This window comes from Cebus imitator, unplaced genomic scaffold, assembly GCF_001604975.1.
Source record: "Cebus imitator isolate Cc_AM_T3 unplaced genomic scaffold, Cebus_imitator-1.0 Scaffold65, whole genome shotgun sequence".
NCBI classification, from domain to species: Eukaryota; Metazoa; Chordata; class Mammalia; order Primates; family Cebidae; genus Cebus; species Cebus imitator.
This window is the reverse complement of record NW_016107380.1, coordinates 185,469-207,918: the sequence shown is the minus strand read 5'-3', so window position 1 is coordinate 207,918 and position 22,450 is coordinate 185,469. Positions and strand designations below refer to the sequence as shown.

The 22,450-nt window shown below is 41.0% G+C and overlaps 1 protein-coding gene across 2 annotated transcripts in view; it reads left to right on the top strand.

Annotated features, from left to right (window-relative positions):
- The window catches only part of LOC108305659 (phosphatase and actin regulator 2-like), a 239,032-nt gene that overhangs the window by 31,209 nt on the left and 185,373 nt on the right, over positions 1 to 22,450 (top strand). The window lies entirely within an intron of this gene.

Genomic DNA, 22,450 nt, shown 5'->3' with positions numbered 1-22,450 from the left:
GGTACCATGTTTGGCTAATTTTATTTTATTTTTGGTAGAGACAGGGGTCTTGCTATGCTGCCCAGGCTGATGTTGAACTTGCCTCAAGCAATCCTCCTACCTTGGCTTTCCAAAGTGCTGGGATTGGAGATGTGAGCCACTGTGCCCAGCCATTTTTTAGTAAAATTTAAATATAAACCCAAAGTAGATAGAATAGTATAATGATCCCTCATGCACACATTCCCTGTCCCTGTTACTCACTCATAGTCAAAATTGTTTCTTCCTCATGCCTCCCTTCTTGCTTTCCCTAACCTCAGAATATTTGAAAATAAATTCCAGATATCATGTCATTTTTCCTGTAAACGTTTCCTGTAAACGTTTCAGTATGTAACACTAAAGAATAAGAACTTTTCAAAATAAAACCACAATGCCATTATTGTACTAAAAAAATCTAACATTAATAACATCGGCTAGTCAGTCGGCTTTCAAATTTCCCCCGTTGTCTCATAATGAATGTTTGGACCAGGACCCAGATAAGTTTGACCCATTCCATTTGGTTGGGACCTTCCTTCTGAAATGTCTCTGTAGATGATTTGTCTAAAGCCATTAGCAGCCACACCCTCAGTTCCCTGTTCCTCATCAACGACACATCGCGCTCTTTCTGTGTCTGTCCCAGGGCAGCGGCCTCTTGTTGTTGCTGTAACACTTTCACTTCTTTGATTCACTACCTCGAAGCACCAGAGTGGCTTTAGCTCCCCAAGTATTCTGGAGTCATTGTGAAAGCTGCAGATGTGGTTTAAGTGTGTTTGGCTTTTGAAAACCCCCAGCAGTCTATACATGCAGCAAAATTCATGGTTCCCTCCTTCTTTTGTTCTCCCATTTAGAGAGGAGAACAGAGACACTCCCTCCTCTAGTTCTCTCCATATAGGCTTTGGTCTTTGATTTTATTTATTTATTTACTTACTTACTTATTAATTATTTGAGACAGAGTCTCGCTCTGTCATCCAGGCTGGAGTGCAATGGCATGATCTCAGCTCACTGCAACCTCCACCTCCCAGATTCAAGCAATTCTCCTGTCTCAGCCTCCCAAGTGGCTGGGACTACAGGCACATGCCATCACGCCCAGCGAATTTTTGTATTTTTAATAGAGACAGGATTTCACCATATTGGTCAGACTGGTCTCGAACTCCTGGCTTCAGGAGATCCACCCAACTCGGCCTCCCAAAGTGCTGGGATTACAGGCATGAGCCACTGCACCTGGTCTTTGATTCTGAAATACCAGTCTGAGTCAGCTAGAACCTTCTCTGTGCTGGGGTACTGAGTGGAGGAATGAACTTCCCTCTTTGCGGTTTGCTCTGTGAAACTTTTGACCTGTCCGTGTATTCCTTAGATGTGTCGAGGTTTAAGGTATGCTCTCAGATTGGGGAGAGAAGAGAAGGGGCTTTAAACACAGAAACAATCGAAGCATTGAGTGTCAAACTTTACCTCTAGAAAGGTTCCAGTGATTCCCACTACTCTGTCATGCCCTGGAGAGAATTTTAGTATAGTTGCTATGCATCTTTTCACATAATTATGATCACAAACACGATTTTACCCTTTCCAAATTCACCATGGTATTATAAACATTTATTTTCTGTTGTTACATATTACCCTTTACCCTGATTTTTTACAGACCCACAGTATCCAGGCCTTCTTCCTTAGAAAGACAAAGCCACTGAGTAGTGACACTCAGAGTTAAGGGAACTGAATCCCAGGCCTGGTTTTGCGACCAACTAGAGATATGACCAAGGTTTTCTCCTCCATTGAATGGGTGCCATAATCCTTACTTCACAGGATTGTTACAGAGATGAGATGAATTAAGTTTTTGGGGACTTGTAAACTCTAAATTAATATTCAAAAATAAGAAGTTAGTGTCTGTATTTAGAGGCAGTAAGCAAAGCTGTAGAAACTAATTAGTTCTCCCTGCTGATCAAAACTACAGTATTCAAACCTTGAAGAGTCCAACACTTATTGGAGGACCTGTGTGTTCAGACGGTGCTCCAGCTGCTGGCTCAAAGTAGGGGCTCTTCCTGCCATGTATAAGCAAGAGGAATCACTAAAGCAGAGTTCAAATAGTCAATCCAGAATGCAATAAATAATGGAAGAATGGTAACTCTGGTTTCTTTATAAATGAAGCTGAGAATCCCAAAATACTTCTGATATTTTCATGAAGGTCTACGAAATTTTCTTATTCTTCCCATGCCTTTGTATTTTGATTTTTTAGACTGAATGTACTTCAAGCTTAACATGCCTTGTACACTATAGGAGTACAACAGACCTGTTGACCTGAATGAAGGTATAAACAGAGAATTATCCATGCAAGTATGGTATTACTTACATTTCTCTTATTATTGAGCTGGTGATTCCAGTATTTCTACAGTGTGATATGGGCACATTTTGGAATTGATTAATCGGAGCTGCAGATGTAGTCTCACAATTCCTCTCACCCACTCGGTTCTGTTCTCTTGGTTGCTTTCTCGATTCCTATTCTCAGATACATTTCTCCCTGGAGACTGATTTCTTCTGAACTAGTCTCTTAATCTTCCTAACCCATGTTTGGAGAGATGTCTAGTGCTCACCCATGACCATGAGAAAGTATTGCACTTTCTGGCCTCCCTTGCAGTTAGGCAGGGCTATGTAATTGGCCCCAGCCAGTGGGCTGTGAGGAAAGAGGTGTGTCATTTGTGGCTGAGACAGTGAGAAGCTCATGTGTAAATATCCAGGCTTTCTTTCCTCACCTCGTCAGGATATTGCAGCCATAGGATGGTGGAGCCTTCCCTGGCCTCAACTCTGAGTCACCATGACAACAATCTCCTTGGAGAATTACATGGCCTCCAGTGGACTTTATGTGATTGAGAAATCCATTTTTGTGATGTCAAGCCAGTGAGATCTGGGGCTAATTTATGACAGTGGCACAGTTGTGTTTATTCTGACTACACATTCCATCTCTAAGATGGCCTCAGGCTGTTCTCTGATTTTAAATCTTTTTTGTATGTGGAAAGTACATCCTGAAAACTTGGATGTAGTTACATTTTTTAGATTATATTGCCATATTTTCCAAACTGTGGCCTACATACCACTGGCGGTATGTGAGATACTTTTATGTGAAATATAGATAGATGTATCTGTTTTTCAAATATTTATTTACATGTATAATTCACTTCTGCTTATGGCAAGTGATGTGTCTTTCTCACTCTTAGTGGTTGCATAAATGTTTCTTTTACAATAACATTGGAGAAAATAAAATGACTTAGGAGAAATATCCAGTAAATAAAAGTATAGTTGGTGTGCACATATGGCAAAAGTCTGAGAAATGGTATTCAAATGACTGAGGGTTTGGGAAACACTGTGTATGGTAAATTATGTGGTGGAATGACTTAAAGAAATCTCCACCAGACCAGGAGATTTTCATTTTTAACACCCAGTTCACAGCATTCAATTCAGTAGATGTTTTTGAATGAGTAAACATTATTATAAAAATTTTTTTAGTTCCAGATCCTTGAGGAATCGCCACAGTCTTCTACAATGGTTGAACTAATTTACACTTCCACCAACAGTGTAAGCATTCCTATTGCTCCACACACTCTCCAGCATTTGTCTCCTGATTTTTTAATGATTGCCATTCTAACTGGCATGAGGTGGTATCTCAGTGTGGTTTTGATTTGCATTTCTCTAATGACCACTGATGACGAGCTTTTTTTCATATTTGTTGGCTGCATAAGTGTCTGTTCATATACTTCACCCACTTTTTGATGGGGTTGTTTGTTTTTTTCTTGTAAATTTAAGTTATTTGTAGATTCTGCATATTAGCCCTTTGTCAGATGGGTAGATTGCAAAATTTTTTTCCCATTCTGTTGGTTGCCAGTTCACTCTAATAATAGTTTATTTTGCTGTGCAGAAGCTCTTTGGTTTAATTAGATCCCATTTGTCTATTTTGGCTTTTGTTGCCATTGCTTTTGGTGTTTTAGTCATGAAGTCCTTGCCTATGCCTATGTCCTGAATGGTATTGCCTAGGTTTTCTTCTAGGGTTTTTATGGTATATGTTTAAATCTTAAACCATCTGTAGTTAACTTTTCTATAAGGCGTAAGGAAGGGATCCAGTTTTAGCTGTCTGCAGATGGCTAGCCAGTTTTCCCAACACCATTTATTAAATAGGGAATCCTTTCCCCATTGCTTGTTTTTGTCAGTTTGTCAAAGATCAGATGGTTGTAGATGTGTGGCGTTATTTCTGAGGCCTCTGTTCTGTACCATTTGTCTATATCTCCGTTTTGGTACCAGTACCATGCTGTTTTGATTACTGTAGCCTTATAGTATAGTTTGAAGTCAGGTAGCGTGATGCCTCCAGCTTTNTTTTTTTTTTCTTCCTTTTTGCTTAGGATTGTCTTGGCTATGTGGGCTCTTTTTCGGTTCCATATGAAATTTAATTTTTTTTTTCCAATTCTGTGAAGAAAGTCAATGATTGCTTGATGGAGATAGCATTGAATCTATAAATTACTTTGGGCAGTATGGCTATTTTCATGATATTGATTCTTCCTAACCATGAGCATGGAATGTTTTTTCATCTGTTTGTATCCTCTCTTATTTCCTTGAGCACTGGTTTGTATTGAAGGCATATCCCTTGCAAGTTGTATTCCTAGGTATTTTATTCTCTTTCTAGCAATTGTGAATGGGAGTTCACTCATGATTTGGCTCTCTGTTAGTGGTGTATAGGAATGCTTGTGATTTTTGCATATGATTTTGTATCCTGAGACTTTGCTGAAGTTGCTTATCAGCTTAAGGAGATTTTGGGCTGAGACAATGGGGCCTTCTAAATATACAGTCATGTCATCTGCAAATAGAGACAATTTGACTTCCTCTTTTCCTAATTGAATACCCTTTATTTCTTTTCCTTGCCTGATTGCCCTGGCCAGAACTTCTGATACTATGTTGAATAGGAGTGGTGAGAGTGGGCATCCTTGTCTTGTGCCAGTTTTCAAAGGGAATGCTTCCAGTTTTTGCCCATTCAGTATGATATTGGCTGTGGTTTGTCATAAATAGCTCTTATTATTTTGAGATATGTTCCATCGATACCTAATTTATTGAGGGTTTTTAGCATAAAGGGCTGTTGAATTTTGTTGAAGGCCTTCTCTGCATCTATTGAGATAATCATGTGTTTTTTGTCTTTGTTTCTGTTTATGTGATGGATTTCATTTATAGATTTGCATATGTTGAACCAGCCTTGCATCCCTGGGATGAAGCTGACTTGATCATGATGGATAAGCTTTTTTGTGCTGTTGGATTTGGTTTGCCAGTATTTTATTGAGGATTTTCACATCCATGTTCACCATGGATATTGGCCTGAAATTTTCTTTTTTAGTTATGTCTGTGCCAGGTTTTGGTATCAGGATGATGTTGGTCTCATAAAATGAGTTAGGAAGGATTCCCTCTTTTTGGATTGCTTGGAATAGTTTCCAAAGGAATGGTATCAGCTCCTCTTTGTACCTCTGGTGAAACTTGGTTGTGAACCCATCTGGTCCTGGACTTTTTTTGGTTAGTAAGCTATTAATTGCAGCCTCAATTTCAGACCTTGTTATTGGACTATTCAGGGACTGTCTTGAGAGGGTATAAGTGTCCAGGAATGTATCCATTTCTTCTATATTTACTGGTTTATTTGCATAGAGGTGTTTATAGTATTATCTGATGGTGGTTTGTATTTCTGTGGGATTGGTGGTGATATCACCTTTATCATTTTTATTGCATCTATTTGATTCTTCTCTGTTTTCTTCTTTATTAGTCTGTCTAGAGGTCTATCTATTTTGTTGATCTTTTCAAAAAACCATTTGACCCAGCAATCCCATTACTGGGTATATACCCAAAGGGTTATAAGTCATTCTATTATAAAGATGCATGCACATGTATGTTTATTGCAGCACTGTTCACAATAGCAAAGACTTCGAACCAACCCAAATGCCCATCAGTGATAGACTGGATAAAGAAAATGTGGCATATATACACCATGGAATACTATGCAGCCATAAAAAAGGACGAATTCATGTCCTTTGCAGGGATATGGATAAAGCTAGAAATCATCATTCTCAGCAAACTGACACAAGAGTAGAAAACCAAACACTGCATGTTCTCACTCATAAGAGAGTATTGAACAATGAGAACACATGGACACAGGGAGGGGAACAACACACAAGGGGGTCTGTCAGGGGGTGGGGGGCTAGGGGACGGATAACAGGGGGTGGTGGATAGGGGAGGGATAATATTAAGAGAAATATCTAATGTAGGTGATGGGGTGATGGATGCAGCAAACCATCATGGAATGTGTATACCTATGTAACAAACCTGCACATTCTGTACATGTAGCCCAGAACTTAAAGTATAATAAAAAAGAAAGAAATACCATACAGTAATAAAAATGAATGAATGACAAAAATAAAAGACTTGCTGATGCCTCTTGGGCAGTTTCAGAATAATACAGTTTATTTTAAAAAATTAATTTAGAAACCTAAATAATAAAAGTCCCAGTCCAATCCTTTGAGGTCAATTTCATTGTTTTTCTCCTTACTCTCTGCTCTGAAGAGATTCTGTTTCCCATAAGTGTATTAGGCTCAAATCAGATTTAACCAAAGATCAGCATTCATGGTATCATAACATTTAAGAATGTAAAATGTTGAGTGCATGACATATGTTTAAATAATGATTTGCTTTCCTGATATTCAGAAAGGAGGTTGCTGTTGGTCTGACTGAGTCACAGGTGGGACACCATTTGTTTTTCCATTCAGCCACCCCCGGGCCTAACCACAAAGGTCTGTGCATTTGCAGTCATCTTGTGCAGGTTTTTTACTTCAGCTTCTCTCACCATGCTGGAGATTAAAATGTGAGATGAGGAGTAACAAACTTGCCAGTGACATGGACAGTAAACGTTGTTTGTGTGGGGTGACATCGACTGCATTTCAAATACAGCCATGAACACGTTCTATCAATAGCTTTCTATCGATTGCCGGCTTTGTGTCTTTTCAGTTCAGCTCCCAAAGCTGGTCCTGATGAGGTGACAGGCAACTCACCCCAGGTGTGGCAGCCCCTCCCCTCTCTCTGGGGGCTCTCCCTCTCCCCGCCTTGCTCTTCTAATCCCCACACATTTTTATGAAGATCAATCCTTTGCACAGCAGCCATGGCCAGTGTGAGGTGCATGTGCAAGTGGAGAAGTGGCAGGTTCATTGACTCGTTCCGCCAGGGGCCTCTATCCCATTGTGCAATTTTGACAGTGGAGACGCTGCTTTACCGCAGATCCCTCCTCACTCTCCTCCTCTTCCTCCAAAATTCCGGCTGAGGACCATCGCCCTGATTCCCTAACCTGAGGGATGGCTCTAAAAATGGTGGTTGATGTTTATCAAATGCCCCTGAGACTCTAAGGGGCGAATTATATTCATATTTTTCATGAAATTTAAAACACTTTCTAATTTAAGATAATGTAAATTTTTGCTGCTGTGAACCTAGTGCATGGAATTCTCGTATACTCTTCACCTGGCCTCCCAAATGATAACAGCTTACAAAACTGTGGTGCAGACTGGAAATCAGGAAGTGAACGTGGGCAGAGTGCAGGTCAGTTCAGTACTTCTAACTAATCTGCAGACCTCATTCAAATTTAGCCAATTATCCCACTCATGGTCTTCAATGATTCTTTCCTGTAGCAATTATCACTGGGATGTTTGCCAGATGGTGACTTTCTAGTTATCACTCCTTCTGCATTTATTAAATGGAATTCTACTACAAGGAAGAGCTGCCTCTTCTGAGCTATTTATTCATTCAGTTACTTATTTCTATCAGTGTGGGATCATGGATATTTACTTTATCCTATTATCTATTACTCTCATTATTTTTATTTTAGAGAACCTCCCACTCGGTTATCCAGGCTGGAGTACAGTGGTGCAATCATAGCTCACTGCAGTCTCAAAGTCTGGACTGAGCTCAGACAATCCTTCCACCTCAGCCTCCTGAGCAGCTGGGACTACAGGTGTGCATTGTCACAGCTGGTTAATTAAAAACAAAAAATTTATAGAGATGAGATCTCACTGTGTTGCCCAGGAGGGTCAATCATTACTCATTTTATTGCCCAAATTGTTGTACGATTGACTATGGAGAGCTTGGTACAAGTTCACTCCTGTGTCCATTTGCCACGCTCCCATCATTTAAAAAAGTCATTCCATTACTTTCTGGGACCACAAGTCATTCCAGACTCATCTTGTGCTTTCTCTGACCCTCCCTTAGAATCAGTCCTTTGTCTCATGAGCCCTGGTTTCAGTATTATTTTAATGTTGTGTTTATAACATTCTGTTCATGTTCTTGGAAAATTAATGTGTACCATATGGGAGATCTCTATGTAGGAGATATTAGAGAGTCTTCTACCATCTACAGAACTAATTCTTATGCAACATTGGTCCCAACAACTTGTGAGATGATGAGGACCGTAGCCTGTTTTGATACATACGGTAAAAAATCGGAAGCCACACGATTAGGATTTTCACAAAAAGATCTGTTTTACTCTTTCTTGCTTCTTTATTTTTTAAGTAGGTAACTACAGGTCCAATATCTTTTAGACTTTTTGTTGTTTGTAGACTTTGTCTTTTGCTAAGAAATTCTTCTTGCCCCCGTGTAAATACTTTCTGACATTCAGCTCCTCACTGGCTGAAATTCTTCCCTCACCATATTTTGTCCTGACACATTTACTCTTTGCTGAATTCTTGATAGCATCTCAGCTTCTCTGGATCTCGTGCCAATTTTCCAGTCAATCTGATATATATATATATATATATATATATATATATATCAGATTGTATATATATGTATATGTGTATATGTATGTGTGTATATATATATATACATACACACACACACACACCCATATACATATGAGGCTATACATATATACATGTATATATGTACATATATATGTGTGTGTATATATATATACACACACAACCCATATACATATGAGGCTCTACATATATACACACATATGTATATATGTAGAGCCTCATATGTATATGGGTGTGTGTATATATATACATATACATGTGTATATGTATATAGATATGTGTATATATGTACATATATATGTGTATATATATGTACATATATATGAATAGCTTAGGAGGCTATACATATACACACACGCGTGCACACACACACACACACACACACATATATATGTATATATGTATAGCCTCAACACTGAGGTGAACCTGAAAGTTTCTTGAGCACAACTAGAGTCTTATGCCTCCATCAAATGTATCTCAACTATATATTTTTTCTAAATAGAATGTGTGTGTGTGTGTGTGTGTGTGTGTGACTGTGTTTATTACAGAGATTGATTCATACTCAAACATGAACAGTGTGGGTTTTTTTGTTTTTTCTTGTTTTTGAGACGGAGAATCGCTCCATCACCCCAGACTGGAGTGCAGTGGCCATGTTCTAGGCTCACTGCAACCTCCACCTCCTGGGCTCAAGCAATCCTCACACCTCAGCCTCCTAGGTAGCTGGGATAACAGGCATGTACCACCACACCCAGCTAATTTTTTGTATTTTTAGTAGAGACAGGGTTTCAGCATGTTGGCCAGGCTGGTCTCAAACTCCTGACCTAAAGTGATCACCCTCCTCAGCCCCCCAAAGTGCTGGGATTACAGGTGTGAGTCACCGCGCCCAGCCAACAGTGGTTTGTTTTCTTTTGAAATTTGCAAATCTTGCTGCTACGACTCTATTATCATCAAATTCTAAAAGCATAATGTCTTTTATCTGTGGAAGTCTGGTCGTCGTCAAACCTGAATCCAAAATAAAAAATGAAATGCTTTTTGACTTTCTAATTTGAAATAATTTTAACCTTACAAAACTGGCAAGACTCGTACCTAATGTTCTCATAGACCTTTCACTGGGTATATGTATAATTTTCGTATATATTGCATTTCATTGTATATGACATTCATGATCTTCCCACTCAGAACTAGTAGGGTCCTGTGGTAAACATCTGTTGAGAATGCCTTTATGTTATATTTCTGTGGGGAAACCACCTCTGCCCCATATTATCAACCATGTGATTTGGGGGGATTGACTCATCATTCTTTGTTCCTGGGCTCTGCTTCACTTTTGCCAATCTACCATGGCTGTGTGTTTGGTTTAAAGGTGTGTTCATGATCCAATTCGGGCCATCAGGATGCACGGAGACTTTCACTAGGGCATATGGGAATTTCTTCTCTATTCCATGGAAGTCCCTGGTTGCTACATTGCTATGATGGTCATCCCTGGGAGCAAGCCAGCTGTGAAGGTGAAGAGGGAAGAGCCTAGAGAATTTCTGAACTTTGGAGATGGATACAATTAAGCCAGAGGCCAGCCCTACCTCCAAGCCAGTTTTGTGAACCTATGAATTCCCCTTTTCTCTTTCTTTTCCTAAGTATTTTTGATTTCGGTTTTCTGTAGCTTGGAAAGGTTTCTGTTGATAACAGATCTTTTTCTGTGCATTCTTCTATGTTATTTGTGCCTGTGTTGGCACTTATCTTAGTTAATTACATGGCTGTTTTTCGTCAACTAAATTATGGTGTCCTCGAAACTGTGGACTAAATCGCTTGCCTGCCTTTCTTATATTTGTATAGAGCTTAGTCCTTCCATTGGCTGCACTCTGAGGGCCTACTTTCCACCAGGCACAGAACTGAGTCTGGTTCTCCATAACTGTTTATGGAATTGTGAATTTTGTTTAATATACTACCTCTATTCATTTTCTGTTCTTGTATAACAAAGTACCACAAACCTAGTGGCTAAAATAAGTTACAGTTTCCATGGTTCAGGAGCCTAGGAGCAGCTCAGCTGGATTCTCTGCTAAGGGTCTTGCCAGGCCACACTCAAGGTGTCAGCTGGGCTGTGTTCTCATCTGGAGCCTGACTGGGGAAGAATCTGCTGCTAAGTTCATTACACTTGCAGGCGGAATTTAGTTCGTGCAGCTGTGTGGCTGAGGGCCCCTGGTTTTGCTGGCTGTTCACTGGAAGCTACTAGAGGCTCTCACTGTGGCCTTCCTCGGTGTGGCTGCTCAGCTCCTTAAGGTAGGAAGGAGAATCCCTGGCTGTAGTTCACTAAGGCAGAGTCTTAGATAATGTAACATAATCACAGAATGGTGTTCTGTTCCCTTTGCCACATTCTATCAATTAAAAACAAGTCACAAGTTTCATCTACACTCAAGGCTAAGGGATTATACAAAGGCATGGCCATTGGAGGGCTGTCCTCCAAGCTACACTAAAAGTTCCTGTTCGAGGTGCTTTCTTTAAACATAGAAAAGTGAGTTTGACGTCTCTCAATATTAATACCTCTCATAGTAGGCAATTAAATTTTTTAAGTTATAACTACAGGTATTGATCAACTTACGACCTATGCAACTTACGACCATTCAACTTTACGACCACAATCGCTAGCCACGGCTGCTCCGCATCTGGCAGCGCAAACGTTGCCCAGCTGGGTGTACAACAGTGCGGACCAGCTTCCGGCAGCACTGCCATCTCCGCATGCACCATTTCAACTGTACATATAGCCTATTCAACTTATGACCAAATCGTGTTACAACCGGTCTGCCGGTCCCAATCGTGGTCGTAAGTCGAGCACTAGCTGTACTTTCTTTTCTACTCAGGAGAGGCATTAGGTTTGCTTGACATTTCTTTTTATGATCACCTGTATTTTCTTTAGGTTGAATCATTTTGCAAATACTGGTAAAATGATTCCCTGGGATGTGTTCAACTTTCCAAAAAACATTTTTTATCATACTTTTAAGTTCTGGGGTACTTGTGCAGATTGTGTAGGTTTGTTACATAGGTATACACGTGCCATGGTGGTGGTTTGCTGCATCCATCACCCCGTCATCTACATTAGGTATTTCTCCCAATGCTATCCCTCCCCAAGCTCCCCACCCCATGCTAGTCTTCCCCTAGCCCCCCACCCTCCAGGCCCTGGTGTGTGATGTTCCTTCAAAACATGTTTATGCTCTTTTGATGGCATTTTTAAAAAGTAGCAGCTCTGAGTTAGTCATGTTGGAAATTCGATGTGAATATTATCCAGGAGCCCAAAGGATTAAACACAGTCTCCTACAAATATTTCATTTTTGTTCTTAATCTTTCAACTGGCCTTCTCCTCCTCTTCCCCAGTTTTTAAAAAGCTAATGGCATGGTGTAAATTAACAACAACCTCATACATTCTTTTGCCCAAAGCAAAAATTAACACATTAATAGATTTGTGAAATTTGGCCAGGTTTTCCTTTATCTATGCAGAATGCCTAGATGCCTAGATGTTGCCTGGCAGATTGGATTTCTCAACATTTATTTGACGAGTTAATTGTAACAAATAATTCATTTGGAACATAATTAAGAGCTAATAAACAAAAAAATGGGTAAATAAATAACACTCCAAAAACATTTTCAGCCAATAAATTATTTTCTTGCATATATTTTCATATTTTTAATGTTTTACTTTACATCTGCTAATTCATTTCTCCATTTTGTTTATACATAGCCTATGAATGTCATGATTTCTATCCAAGGTTCATAGTTCAATGAGATATCTCAGTTTTGTCTTTTACAAAAGGTCTTTTAAAAATAACTCACCTTATTCCTATCTTTAGATTTTAAACATCATTTTACAAAATTTATGTACTTTTTATAGGCACCTTGTCTTAATTTTCTAGCATACCTGGAAATGTTATAATGTTTTTAGTTTTAATATGATCTGTCCTTTACATTCTTGGTAATGAACTACTTTCAAAATGCCAGTATCAGAGGATGGCATTCAGAAAGATGGACTTGGAGAAAAATCGCTCCCTAGCTGCTGTTTTACAGTGCAGACACTAGATGGTGCAGTGGTCCTACTGATCAGCCAATATAATATTGGTGAGACGAGGGAGACGACGTTTGTGCTTAATAGCTTCCATTGAAAAGACAGATGTATCTATAAATGTATTGTTTGAATAGTTCTCTCTCGTAAAGTACTATCGTCCTTGAGAAGCAATATGAGATAAATTACTTATTGTTTTTATCTACTTAATGTTTATCTCCCAATCTATTAAAACCTTTATTGAACTGTTTGTTAAGTAAAAATCCAGTCCCTCTTGGGGTAAATTGTTTGCAGGATACAATTGATTCTTAAGTACATTAAGTCTTTCTAAGTGGACATTTGTTTTCAATTTAGGGGGGAAAAAAGTCTATGTTCCAGTTCTTCGAACAAATATTTTCGAAGTTTTTTAGAAACTTTTTAAGAGTTGCTGTTTTCCGCCAATAGAGCATAATCACATTTCTGGAATGAGATATATCAGAGAAAGCCAAAGTCCTTGACTAAATGGAATCTTTTCTAAATTGATGTCCAACAGAACGAATGTACATGTTATAATCTGCATATCCAAAGGGTTTTTCTTTATCTTGGCTGGAAACTTGGAGCATCTGCAAACTTGGTGTCTTCACATTAGATTACTCTCTGTGTGCTAGAATTTGCGATCCAAGCCTGAATCCTTTAATTACCTTTGAGTTATATAACACCCAGGGGACAAACTGGAAGAGATGCTGCTGTATAACACTCCGCTCTCATGACATAACTTTGGAAGGTCTCTTTTCTCACGCATTTTCTAGATTACGTATTTTACAAGTCATGGGATGATTATTCTGTTCCTGAAAAAGCAAGTTTGCTGAATTGCATTAATTCAAATAGAAGCTGTACTTACATTTATTAACTTTACATTTGTAAGTTATATAAATTATATTTATTATGTATAATAATAATGTAACTTAAGTTATATTTATTAACTTTAAGCATAGCATTCATGACTACCTAAATGGCTTCAAGGGAAGAGTTTATTTCTGACATTTAGTTTTTCAGGTTTAAAACATAAGTTGAAAGAGGGAATATTTGTGGTTTTTAAAGTTAATCTGAAAATTATTTGAAGAGGGGCTGGGCATGGTGGTTCATGCCTGTAATTTTGGCAGTTTTGGAGGCAGAGGCGGGTGGATCACTTGAGGTCAGGAGTTTGAGGCCAGCCTGGCCAACATGGCAAAACCCTCATCTCTAGTAAAAATATAAAAATTAGCTGGGCGTGGTGGTGAATGCCTGTAGCTACTCAGTAGGTTGAGGCATGAGAATTGCTTAAACTGAAGAGGATGAGGTTGCAGTGAGCCAAGATCATGCCACTGCACTCCAGCCTAGGTGATAGAAACTCTGTCCCCTTCCCCCAAAACAAATTATTTGAAGAAGACTAAGTTTCCTGATACCACTTGTATCATAGGTATATACTGCTTAAAACTATGCTAACACATACACACAAAGCAACAGATTGCTATGTCAGATTATATATTTATATAATTGGTAGAAATACATTTTGGGGTTGTGATTTACCTTTATAATTAGGTGAACTTCTTTTGAGAAGCCGAATGGAATGTAAAAAGCTTTTTTTTGATTTTAAGTTGTATTTTAAGAACCCCAAGAATTTTGCTGCAGTGGATCTTCTGGTAGAGGGAAGATTAAGTCTTTGAAAATTTTATTTTAGCAGGCTCTGTGTGCAAAACTCTGCGCCAGGCAATAAAAAAGACACAGAAAAGTAGACGAGCTGGTCCGTGCCCTTGGGCACCCCCAGTCAAGGGCGTCAGTATTTTAAAATAAAATATCACCTAACAGGGAAATAAAATTATGATCCCAAATAACAATCGAGAAGATGAGAAGGACCGCAGGTGTTAAAAGGGTCTGGAGAGGCTTTGTGGGAAGGGAAACATTCATGGCTGTTAAAGATTTTATAAGATTTTGACTTAGCAAGAAAAGGTACGGAAAAAACTCCAACCAGGAGAGATGTGATGAGCAGAGGCATTGCGGTGAGAATGCTCCACGTGAATTTTCAGTTTGGCTGGAATCGCACGTTAGTAGAAGAGGAGATGGAGCCAGATGGCTCTATCGGAACCCTGCCGTGCAAGGCTTTGAATCACCAGACTCAGACATGTGAACTACAGCCTCTAAACAGTAGATAACAGTTGAAATGTTTGGGAACCAGCGTGAGATCCTGAAAAGCATTTAAAGAGATTAACCTGGTAACCATATCATTGATGGAAAAAAACAGTGAGAGAGGAGACATGCAAGGAGGGCTGTGAAGCACCTGTTTAAGTTTATTACAAATGAAACAGGAGCTTCAGCAAAGGCTCAAGAAGTGCAACCAGAAACAAGGGATAATGAGAGGTGACAGAAATCTGACTATAGATATTATGTTATAGTAGCATGTACTGTGCGGGTACTTTCTATATTTTTCTAGATTAGTCTCAATCTGTTCCAAGACACTGCATCCCCCGTTCATTTGCCAACACGTGTGAGAATTCCACGGTCAACTTGCTTCCTAGCCCCTCCCTTTCCCTCTCATGGATAAATCAGCTGTAGTCCAAGTGCAAAGAGGGAAGGAGCCTCATTCACTGTTGCTCCTTCACAAAGGAACCACTGCAGTCAAGTGCAGGGTCCATGACAGCTGGAGAGGGGTCCCCAGACCTCCATCCTCATGGCCTGGGATGGGGAAGTCACAGAGAATTTAGCAGTTCTGCTCTGTCAGTGCAATGTCTTATCCTCCGTGTTTCACCTTCTAGGATGATCCAGTTCCATTCGACTCTTATTGGCCCTTAACTTTCCTCAGGGAGACAAAGGAGTCCAGAAGTCCGTAGAGCAGACACCTTGCATTAGGCATTCCCCATGAGAAGGTTTGAGCATGGTAGCTGTAAAAGGGTGCATAGGTTGTTCACTGCCCAAGAGCATTGACTCTGAGGAAGAATGGGGCTGAAATCCAGCCTACACCCTGCTTACCAAGCTGCATTCAAGATCACTCCTACCAACAGGAAAAGGAGGAAAAGGGCCCTCTATAAAATGTTGCCCTTAATGTGGATGCTGATGGAGGGCCTGGACAATGAGGAGAGGAGGAGGAGGAGGAAGGAGAAGAGGAAGATGTGAGTGCAGAAGGGGTGGATGGAGACAGTTATAACAATGGAGAGGAGGATGATGAAGAAGAAAGGGGTCAGAAGTGAAAACAACTCAAAGATGAGGGAGAAGACGATGACCAGGTGGAATAACGTATCTTCTAAAATGCTATTGTGATCTCTGTTTTTGCCCATATCCCCTCTATCCTCAGAATCCTGACCCCCAAACCTTTGCTTCCTGAGTAGCTGGGACTACAGGTACACGCCACCACACCGGCTAATTTTTGTGTTTTTTTTGTAGACAGAGTGTTTTGCCATATTGTCCAGGATGGTCTTGAACTCCTAGGCTCAAGCAATCTGCCCACCTTGGCCTCCCAAAGTGCTGGGACCTCAGGCATGATCCATGATGACCCGCCCCAAAACTTCTTTTCTGATTGTAACATTGCTGTGGAAATGAGAGAGGAAAAGTGTACTGGGGGCTGTTGGAGGAGGGAAGGTGTGAGGGGAATGATACTATTTTTATTGTCGAAAAATTGCATAAAGGAGACTTATGGGCCCAGGGAGGTCTTGGTTGAAGGAAGGAAAACATTTTGCTTTGCAGGGAGGGTGAGTCTTTAGTAGACGCAAAACAAGAACAGCAAAATATCCCCCAAACAGCAAAAACACCTATTTTTGCAAATTGCCTTATTATGTGTACAGTTTTTAAGTAGATTCTTATATCTAAGAGAGATAAGGAAAGAGACATTGAAAATGATGTCCTCATATATAAGAGGGCATTACTTGATGAAAGAGCATGAGGAACCCCCAGAATCAGGCATGATCTCGGAGAAGGCGCTCCTTTGAGGGTCACTCAATGAGACCTGGGAAGGTGAGGGGAAGGGGCCTCTTCTGCAGAGGGCGACCTGGAGGAGAAGCTCCTTTCCACTGCAACAAGGGGAACGGTGGGAAGGATGAGTGGGTATGTGTATTCATTATCTATTGCTGCATGACAAACTACCCTACAGTGTAGCTGCTTAGGGAAATACATTTGTTTCTGTGGGTCAGGAATCCAGGCACATCTTAGCTGGGACCCCTGGCTCAGGATCTCTCCCAGATTGTAATCAAGGGATGCGCCAGGGCTGCAGTCATCTGCTGGCTCAGCCGGGAGGAGCTGCGTCCAGGCTGACTCACACAGTTGTTGGCAGGGTTCTGTTTTCCGTGAGTTGTGGGACTGGGGACCTCAGTTCCCCACGGGCTGTCGGGTTGGAGCCCACCCTCAGTTTCTTGCTACATGGGTCTCTCCATTGGGCAGCTTACAACACAGCCACTGTCTTCTCTCAGCGTGAGGCAGAAAGAAAATTGAGAGAGAAAGCAAGATGAGAGTCGTGATCTTTCTGTAGCCTCATCTCAAAAGTGATATCACATTTCTTTTGCTGTATTCAGGTCTTTAGAAGGGAGTCACTTGGTCCAGGCCACCCATAGTGTGGGTGGCTGCAGGAACGTGAAGCTCAATGTCTCTGAAGACAAGAAGGTGAAATAATTGAGAGGCTTAGGTGTTGGCACACAAATGAAGTGACCCAGAGTGCTAAGGAAACCTCGGGGGAGGTAAACTGGGAGCTGTGTGCTAAAACTTCCAGGGTGGGAAAGAGAGTGACATGAGGTATTGAGATTACAGAAGGGACCATTTCTGGCAACACGGCAGACCCGATATCCTATAAAAACCTTCCATTATGGAACACCTACAAATCAGGAGCTCAAAAACAGATATATTCTTTAAATGTCTAGCCTAAATTTTGGAAAAGTGTGGGAAATTCCCCAGGGCCAAAACCAGAGGGAGTTGGACACCAGAGTGATAAGTGGCACTGAAGCCAAGACCAACCTCAGGGCTTGGCAAAATATTCTAGAACTTTACCCTTGTTTCTGAGTCTCCGTGTGGACAGGGGATGAGAGTTGTCTGGTTTCTGCTCCTTTGACTATACGGAGATGACTGTATCAAGTTATCCTCCTGGCCGGGGACGGTGGCTCATGCCTGTAATCCCAGCACTTTAGAAGGTCAAGACAAGGAAGGGGGCAAGCAGACAGGTTTGATGAAACAGCACGAGGAGCCCACCAGTCAGGCATGATCTCAGAGAAGTTGCTTGGTTGGGGTTACTCAATAAGACCTGGGAAAGTGAGAAAGGACCTTTTCTGCAGATGGGGGCCTAGAGGAGAAGCTCCTTTTCCATTGCAACAAGAGGAATGATGGGAAGGATGAAGGATATGTGGATTAATTATCCATTGCTGTATCACAAATACAGATTGCTTGAGTCCAGGAGTTTGAGACCAGCCTAGGCAGCATGACGAAACCCTGTCTCTACCAAAAAGTACAAACGTTAGCAGGACATGGTGGTGTGTGCCTGTAATCCTAGCTAGTCGAGAGGCTGAGGCAAAAGGATCACCTGAGCCTGGGAAAGTTGAGGCTGCAGTGAACCATGATCACACCACTGCACTCCAGCCTGGGTGACAGAGTGAGAACCCTGTCCCCCCAAAAAAGAAAGAAAGTTATCCTGCCCTTGGCTATGACTTAGATGAACCCAGTGTATTTTTTGCAGTTATACATGGGGATGGCAAAAGGCAGAATCCTGAGCATTGACATGAAGGCCTTGGGTCTTAATGCCTAAGTGAGTCACATAAACCCTGGACAAAAGGCTGTACCCTCAATAAGAGAAAAAGGTAGAAAAAAATCTATCACTCTCATAAAAATTCATAACCATAATCCACACCCTCACATGGGTTTGGTGCTAGAATTTACACCACCTGTTTAGGTCTGCAAATGCCAAGCCAAACTAATAACTGAAAGTGGTTCTAGTCGGAGTACCCTGGGGCACCCAGAACAATTCAGAGTAAATCGTTTTGGAAATGGAATATCAGCCCAGGTTTCCTGCAATTCCCATACATTGCTCAACTAAACATGAGTTCAGAAGTCAAAATTACAAAATACCCTGGGAAACAAACCACAAGGAGAGGGAGCTAGAAGGAGAATAAGATAATAGAAAAATTAGATTCTAAATTATCGAGTTCAAGCAGGATACCAGGAAGACAGAAAGCAGGTGATTTGACCCAATGGCAGGTATCTGGAAACAGTTTGGTTGTTTAGTTATAAATCTTCAAACCTCTCATTCATTTTTATTTTGCAATTTTATTTCTGCAACTTTTTTCCTGAAAAATGATCAGGTATGGATTTATAATTATATCCATCTTAGTGTCATGTATAATAGTAAAAAAAAAAAAGAAAAAAAAAAACTTGGGAACAAACTTCATATCTACGAATAGGGAAATGAATAAGTAAATGATAGAAATTATAGGTTATTATTCATATTTGTAAACAGTTTTAATGATATGGGAGTTTGTTTACAATATAATATTAAAGGATAAGAGCAAGATAAGAAAATGCTTGCTAAATATGGCAGTATTTAGCTCTCCAAATTATTTAGCTAAACAACAATATTTCATTCTTCTAGTATTCTATTTAAATACATATGTGATACGTTTGGCAGTGGCAAAAGAGCATGAGAAAATTGATGGCTTTGCTGAGATTTTGTTGAAGGATTCAGTAGTATTGGAAGAAAAAAGGCTACAGAGATTTTAGGTATAAAATATATCAATAATAGCTTTCACAATTTAATTTCAAACTCTGAAGCACTTAAAACATGCAGTCACCATTCACATGCTTTAATTAGAAACATCATACTGAGTCTTTCTGTTTGGGATATGAAGATTTCTCAGAGAATTTAGAAGTTAATTAAATTTCTATTCTTGTCTTAGAATGTAATTGTGGGGTGACCATTCTTGCCATAATAGCCAGGGTTTGGTATCTGTGATTTCACCATGACCACGGTGGTGATACAGAGTATTCCTCCACCATCCGTCCATCCCTGTGAATCCAGAAAATTAAGTCCCTTTTACTAACCGTGATTTAGTGAATGACAGCACCTGCACCGTGTGAGTGGGTTACAGAAACGCATGCTAGCGGCAGTTCTCAGCTTGTTGCTCAGAACCGTCTACAATGACAATATGGTCCCTTTCCAACTTTTATGGTTGGTAAAAATTTGGTTTACCTTCTCTCAAAGTTTATCCTAAAGTTGCTGAGTGACACAATGATATGTGTGTACTTAATCAGAAAAGCAGAGAGTCTGACAAGAATCTGAAGAGATGGGGCAACACAGCTGTACGACACCTTTGCCTTGCCTGGAGGGCAGTGTGTCAGCACGGCAAGAGCAAGGGCTGAAGTCGAGACTGTAGATATTATCTGCCTAATACTGTAATTTTCCCAGAACTGGCAGCTTGATTTTGACAGTTATACACCCAAAGACTTTGGGCATCACTATGGAAATATATTTGCTCACTACATGCTAGATGCCAATCATTTGTTGATTGGTTGATTCATTGTTTGGAAAATACCACCTGGACTACTATAATAGGTGCCAGACGTCATACCCAGAGAGGGACCTAGCATAATCGGAATTCATTCAGAGGAGGACTTCCAAGATTCTGAGGGGGTCTAGAGGGCTGGAATAGTGTCTTATTGATCTCTATACTTTCTCTTCCTAGCACTGTGTCTGCCACTCACGATATTCATAATAAAAATTTGGTAAAACGGTGGATTTACAAATGGTGGTTGAGGCTGTTTTACCCATTGGCAGGCTATCTTCCTGAAGTTGCCTTCTATCCCTGTCTGCCTATTAGTTGTGAATACCTCCTATGCCAGGATGTCCCACTGCTATCCTGTGCCAAACAGCTGTGACCCATCACCACCTCCCGTGAGATACATTCCTTTTACCCTGCATCATGCTAAAGATGTTAACTCTTGACTAGAACCCCTTCTTGGGGCTGTGGTTGTACTTTTGGAGGCCCCTCATGGACTGGGACCAGAAAACTAGAGACTTGGATATGAACAGAGATCAATGGAATAGACATCATTTTGCATCTCCTAGCATAGGAAGATGCATTCTGCATCCCTCCACTGTACAGAAAAGATTGGGCCCAGCTACTCAGGAGGCCTGAACTTTCAAGGGAAGATCAAGTAGCCTCAGTTCTGGAAAAAAAAGGATGAAGTGTGGAACAAACAGCATCTAATTCAAATAAGTCATCACATTGCCTATGGTCATGGCATCAGAACAGGCTGCCTTTACTGATGGCATTCCCTGGAGAACCTAAGGAACACTTTCATTCAGCCTGGAAGACCTCAGAAGGTCCAAACTGAAGCCTGACGTTAGGATTTGATGTCACTATTCAACAAATTTTGGTCAAGTTCTAGTACTTGTTTGTAAGAAATGAGCAAATGTGTATTGTCTGTTAGTGCAGTGACCTCTTCATGCACAAAACTTGGCCCAGTGAGTGTCAGGCTCTGGGTAGTCATTTTAGCCACGCTGTCAAGAGGAGGAACACGTATAGGGTTAGAAGGGCTGGCTGAGTTGGGGAGAGAAGTTTCTTTCTTTGGGACCCAAGTAATGGGCAGGTAATAAAAACTAGAACTCAGGCACCAGGGAGAACATAAGGCTAGAAACTGGGGGAGTGGGAAGAGTTTCCCGATGCTGGCATTCTCCTCTAAACACCAAGAGCCTGGCTGGTCCTACCCCGATAAAAAAGCCCCACTTCTATGGGTTTGGCTGTCTTAACTCACGTTTTGGGGGGACACGTGACTATGTAAGCAGCAATTATGGAGTTGCCGACAGGCAGGACCAAGGCCTGGCAGTAGACCTGTACACCAGTGGGGACCAGTGGAAGAGTCTAGCAGGCTGCAGAGACAGAGAGTGGGGCTCAGTGGGGTGGGGACCACATCTGCACCATGATGCAGCAAGAAGACGGAGGAAGGGAATTTGAGGGAGAGAAGGTGCTGAAAACCCAGGTAAGAAGTCACTGTCTAGAAGCAGGTCTGTCCATTGGAGCAGTATTCCAGCTACCAGGAAGAGGCTGGAAGCAGAATTCCAGTCTCCAGGGAAAGGCTGACTTGGTCAAGGCCAAATCACAATTAAGGTACAAATTGAGACTTTAGGCAGTACAAGGACGACACAATCAGAACTAGGAAGCCAGATTTGCAGTTAATTAGAGCTTCAGGAGCGAGGAATTGGATTCAGAAGCAGAGCTGCTAGTGCCTCATACCAAGCAGGGCACCACACTATGGCCCTGTAGCTCAGGGAACATACAGGAATCTGATGGTGTCATCTTACGAATGCTGTGTTCTGAAAAAGACTAATTGGGACCAGAACGCAAGCTCCATGAAGGCAGGGATCCCCCCTGGTTATCACCAGGCGTGGCACCTGATAGGTGCTCAAAAAATACTTGAGCGCAAGTGAAATGGGTGAGCGATTTTGTTCCCCAACCCCTCAAAATGATGTGGAAGAATAAGACTTCTTAGGTAATTTCTGTTTCAGATTAGATTTGGCTGGGGAATTGATGTGGCACCGAATGTTTAAATGGAAAGTGGATGAGACCAGCAGCAGGGATTTTAAGCTGGGACCGCTAGCACTTCA